Genomic DNA, 6,000 nt, shown 5'->3' on the forward strand with positions numbered 1-6,000 from the left:
ACCCAAAAAAGATGTCCTTTTCATTATAGGGGACTGAAATGCAAAAGTAGGAAGTCAAGAAACACCTGCAGTAAGAGGCAAATTTGGCCTTGGAATACAGAATGAAGCAGGGCAAAGGCTAATAGAGTTTTGCCAAGAGAAAACACTGGTCATAGCAAACACCCTCTTCCAACAACACAAGAGAAGACTCTACACATGGACATCACCAGATGGTCAACACCGAAATCAGATTGATTATGTTCTTTGCAGCCAAAGATGGAGAAGCTCTATACAGTCAACAAAAACAAGACTGGGAGCTGACTGTGGCTCAGATCATGAACTCCTTATTGCCAAATTCAGACTGAAATTGAAGAAAGTAGGGAAAACCACTAGACCATTCAGATATAACCTAAATCAAATCCCTTATGATTATACAGTGGAAGTGAGAAATAGATTTAAGGGGCTAGATTTGATAGATAGAGTGCCTGATGAACTATGGATGGAGGTTCATGACACTGTACAGGAGACAGGGATCAAGACCATCCCCATGGAAAAGAAATGTGAAAAAGCAAAATGGCTGTCTGGGGAGGCCTTACAAATAGCTGCAAAAAGAAGAGAAATGAAAAGCAAAGGAGAAAAGGAAAGACATAAGCATCTGAATGTAGAGTTCCAAAGAATAGCAAGAAGAGATAAGAAAGGCTTCCTCAGCGATCAATGCAAAGAAATAGAGGAAAACAACAGAATGGGAAAGACTAGGGATCTCTTCAAGAAAATCAGAAACACCAAAGGAACATTTCATGCAAAGATGGGCTCAATAAAGGACAGAAATGGTATGGACCTAACAGAAGCAAAAGATATTAAGAAGAGGCGGCAAGAATACACAGAAGAACTGTACAAAAAAGATCTTCATGACCAAGATAATCATGATGGTGTGATCACTCACCTACAGCCAGACATCCTGGAATGTGAAGTCAAGTGGGCCTTAGAAAGCATCACTATGAACAAAGCTAGTGGAGGTGATGGAATTCCAGTTGAGCTCTTTCAAATCCTGAAAGATGATGCTGTGAAAGTGCTGCACTCGCTATGCCAGCAAATTTGGAAAACTCAGCAGTGGCCACAGGACTGGAAAAGGTCAGTTTTCATTCCAATCCCAAAGAAAGGCAATGCCAAAGAATGCTCAAACTAGTGCACAGTTGCACTCATCTCACACGCTAGTAAAGTAATGCTCAAAATTCTCCAAGCCAGGCTTCAGCAATACGTGAACCATGAACTTCCAGATGTTCAAGCTGATTTTAGAAAAGGCAGAGGAACCAGAGATCAAATTGCCAACACCCACTGGATCATGGAAAAAGCAAGAGAGTTCCAGAAAAACATCTATTTCTGCTTTATTGACTATGCCAAAGCCTTTGACTGTGTGGATCACAATAAACTGTGGAAAATTCTGAAGGAGATGGGAATACCAGACCACCTGATCTGCCTCTTGAGAAATCTGTATGCAGATCAGGAAGCAACGGTTAGAACAGGACATGGAACAACAGATTGGTTCCAAATAGGAAAAGGAGTACATCAAGGCTGTATGTTGTCACCCTGCTTATTTAACTTATATGCAGAGTACATCATGAGAAATGCTGGGCTGGAAGAAGCACAAGCTGGAATCAAGATTGCCAGGAGAAGTATCAATAACCTCAGATATGCAGATGGCACCACCCTTATGACAGAAAGTGAAGAGGAACTAAAAAGCCTCTTGATGAAAGTGAAAGAGGAGAGTGAAAAAGTTGGCTTAAAGCTCAACATTCAGAAAACGAAGATCATGGCATCTGTTCCCATCACTTCATGGGAAATAGATGGGGAAACAGTGGAAACAGCGTCAGACTTTATTTTGGGGGGCTCCAAAATCAATGCAGATGGTGACTGCAGCCATGAAATTAAAAGACGCTTACTCCTTGGAAGGAAAGTTATGACCAACCTAGATAGCATATTCAAAAGCAGAGACATTACATTGCCAACAAAGGTCCGTCTAGTCAAGGCTATGGTTTTTCCAGTGGTCATGTATGGATGTGAGAGTTGGACTGTGAAGAAGGCTGAGCGCCGAAGAACTGATGCTTTTGAACTGTGGTGTTGGAGAAGACTCTTGAGAGTCCTTGGACTGCAAGGAGATCCAACCAGTCCATTCTAAAGGAGATCAGTCCTGGGTGTTCTTTGGAAGGACTGATGCTAAAGCTGAAACTCCAATACTTTGGCCACCTCATGCAAAGAGTTGACTCATTGGAAAAGACTCTGATGCTGGGAGGGATTGGGGGCAGGAGAAGGGGACGGCAGAGGATGAGATGGCTGGATGGCATCACTGACTCGATGGACGTGAGTCTGAGTGAACTCTGGGAGTTGGTAATAACAGGGAGGCCTGGCGTGCTGCAGTTCATGGAGTCACAAAGAGTCGGACCGGACTCAGCGATTAAACTGAATAATCAATTAATAAATATTTATAATTATTATTTAAATAAAAATCAATCCTTTAAAATGTGGTTCTAAACTTACAAAAGGCATTCTATTCTTTTATCCTTATATACCTAATGCCTTGATACTGGCAGAGAGTAGAAAGAAAAGAAGGAATTCTTATACAACCACAGAGAAAAATAGATTTCCTTCAAAACTGGAGTGAAACCTTGGGTCCCATAAAATAAACATCCTCTGAGCTATTCCTAATTCATCTTTACTTAATGGTGGTTGTGACTGGACTCTCCAGGAAGCAGGTTCTGGGATGGAGTTGAAAGCTCAAGAGGTTTATGGGGAGTGAAATATCTGTCAAGAAAGAAATGGGAGGAAGCAGGATTGGGCAGAAGAGCTGGCAGGTTGCAGTGACAAAGGGCAAGGCTATGTCTTCCCAGGGAGCTACAGGGCAAAGATCACCTTCAGAAAGTCTCAGTGGAGCAAATATGAATAGACCCTTCCTCTACCCCTCCACATGGGCATCAGCAGACCCATGGTTGGAAAACTGAGACAGATCTCCAGGAAAACTAACAGTCAGCCAGCTACACTCACTAAAATGGGAAGCATTCTTGTTCTCAAAAGAGCATTTGAGCAGCGCATCTCTGTATCAGCTACATAGCAAATATGACCCAAAACTCAAAAAACTAAGTAAGTATAAGCAAGATCTCCTTAAAGTCCCATTGAATTTTAACATGCTGCTGCTACTGCTAAGTCACTTCAGTCGTGTCCAACTCTGTGTGACCCCATAGACGGCCTCCTACCAGGCTCCTCTGTCTCTGGGATTCTCCAGGCAAGAACACTGAAGTGGGTTGCCATTTCCTTCTCGGAGTAATCTACATAATAGATGGAGTTGTGCTGTTGCTGTTCAGTCGCTAAGTTGTGTCTGACTCTCTGACCTCATGGACTGTAACATACCAGGCTCCTCCGTCCTCCACTATCTTCCGGAGCATGCTCAAATTTAGGTCCATTGAGTCGATGATGCTATCTAACCATCTCATCCTCTGCCATCCCCTTCTCCTTTTGCCTTCAATCTTTCCCAGCATCAAGGTCTTTTCCAATGAGTTGGCTCTTCACATCAGGTGGCCAAAGTTTTGCAGCTTCAGCTTCAGCAACAGTCCTTCGAATGAATATTCAGAGTTGATTTCCTTTAGGACTGACTGGTTTGATCTCCTTGCATAGATGGGGTCAATTTCTACACTTTGGAGTCCGAACCAATAACCAGTATGTAGTCAGTAACTGAAAGGACCAGATCTCACTGGATTCTTATATGCCTCTCCAAAAGCAACAGAACAACAGTAATCACTTTCAGAAGACTCTCTAACAAGTACAGTACAAACATGCAAATGTTTTTAAGAATTATAACCATTATGGATATATATGTTTAATAAAATAGCAAAACTAGAGATTGAAGTGCTAAATTACATTATGGGTTATTGACTGATTCAATAAACTTAAATGTCTTACTGGAAGAAAAAGTGCAGGAATGTTGGCTACACTACTGGCATTAATTGGTGTGCAGGAAATAAAACTATATATTTTCTCCATCTGTTTCTGGGGTCATCTTATATTTGCAAAGGCTCCCGATGAGATAATAGGCCCGATTTGTAAAGGGGACTCCCCACTGTCATCTGGGCAATTAAATGGAAAGAGAAAAACTGCCCCCAAAATTGCCTAATTGCAGGTGCAATCAGTAGCTTGCAGGTGCAATTAGCCAGGACCCCCTCTTTCAAAAGCTGTGAGTCACAGATCAGTCAATTATTCAATAGCAAACACAATCATTTTCACATGCAATTTGGTATTCAAAGCTATTCATAGACCCTAAAATTGATAAATAATGGGAAAGTCTCCTGAAAAATTTCTTTCCCAAATGAACTGTCATCTCACAAAAAGAGACTGATTTAAATCTTGGTTCTTCCCAGGTGGCGCTAGTAGTAAAAAATCCACATGCCAATGCAGAAGGCATGAAAGACTAGGGTTCGATCCCTGAATCAGGAAGATCCCCTGGAAGAAGACATGGCAATGCACTCCAGTATTCTTGCCTGGAGAATACCATAGACAGAGGAGCTACAGTCCAGGAGATTGCAAAGAGCTGGACACGACTGAAGCAACTTAGCATACACACAAAATTTGATTCTAGGCCCTATTTGTGAGCTTGAGTCAACCAAAGGGAGCAGCCCCACCCTTGGCTTCACTCAGATTCCTGTAGACGCTTGGCAGAAGGGAACATCAGGACCATCTTGGACCTTGTGTGGCCGCTCCTGGCCTTAGCAGGTCTCTTCCCATATCTAAACTCATGCCCTTGGGGCTAATCTAAAACCTACCATTCATGCATCATTTATTCAGCAAAAAAATTTTAAGAGTGGTTTATGGGATATAAGAGCTCATAGGACATGATCCCCGCCATGAAACTGATATTCTCCCAACATATGTAAATGAGCAGATTCAATACAATGTAATAATTAGAGAAAGATGAACATGGGAATGGAAGATGAGGTATCCTCCCCCTGCCTGGAGGAGATTGGAAGGTACTCAAGGAATGATGAGAGCATTGACCAGTCTTCAAAGCAAAGCATGCAAGCTCACTGGCAAAAATAATCAGCCATCAATCATCAAGAATAAATTGCCAACCTAATAATAGTGTATCTCTTTTCACAAGTTGCTTTTAAAAAGTAACTACCTTTTTCCCCTCCTTTTAAGATTATTCTCCTATATTAGTTAAGCTAAACTAAATGATTTAATACATAAATCTAAACATATGTGCTGGCTCAAATGCCCTCGTGTACAATTAGGTATGACCATGAGACTGAGTTCTGGCCAAGGAAATACAAACACCAACTCAATGACAAGGAGGATGGAATAGAAGTATAATCAGGAAATATCCTTGATCATTGAAAGAGCAGGTGGGAGTCAGTGAGCAGCAAAACCAGCCAGTCTGCCTGGACATGAAGAAACCCCCTTAGTGTGTTAAGCCACTGAGACATAGGGGGTTTACCTGTAACAGCAGCTGGTGATACCTTAACAGATGCTGAAGCAGAAGTTTATGCTCAGGAAGAGGAAATGAGTTCATCAGTTCAATATTTTTTCATACAGAAGTCATTTCCATACTGGTTCTGTAGAAAGGACCAGATGCCTCACAGGCTACTGAATCACTTTCAGTACCTGCAATAGTATCTTTTTAATGTAACTGTTCATTTTTTGTCCAGTGTAAGCCCCTAGAGTATGATGAAGGTAAAAAGCTCCGTTCAGTTTTCCCGGCACTCTAAAATAACATTCAGTTCAGTTCAGTCGCTCAGTCATGTGCGACTCTATGGGACCCCAAGGACTGCAGCACTCCAGGCCTCCCTGTCCATCACCAACCCCTGGAGTTCACTCAAACTCATGTCCATCGAGTTGGTGATGCCATCCAATCATCTCATCCTCTGTCGTCCCCTTCTCCTGCCTTCAGTCTTTCCCAGCATCAGGGTTTTTTCCAAGGAGTCAGTTCTTCACATCAGGTAGCCAAAATATTGGAGTTTCAGCTTCAGCATCAGTCCT

The sequence above is a fragment of the Bison bison genome, unplaced genomic scaffold, assembly GCF_000754665.1.
Source record: "Bison bison bison isolate TAMUID 2011002044 unplaced genomic scaffold, Bison_UMD1.0 scf7180017864307, whole genome shotgun sequence".
NCBI classification, from domain to species: domain Eukaryota; kingdom Metazoa; phylum Chordata; class Mammalia; order Artiodactyla; family Bovidae; genus Bison; species Bison bison.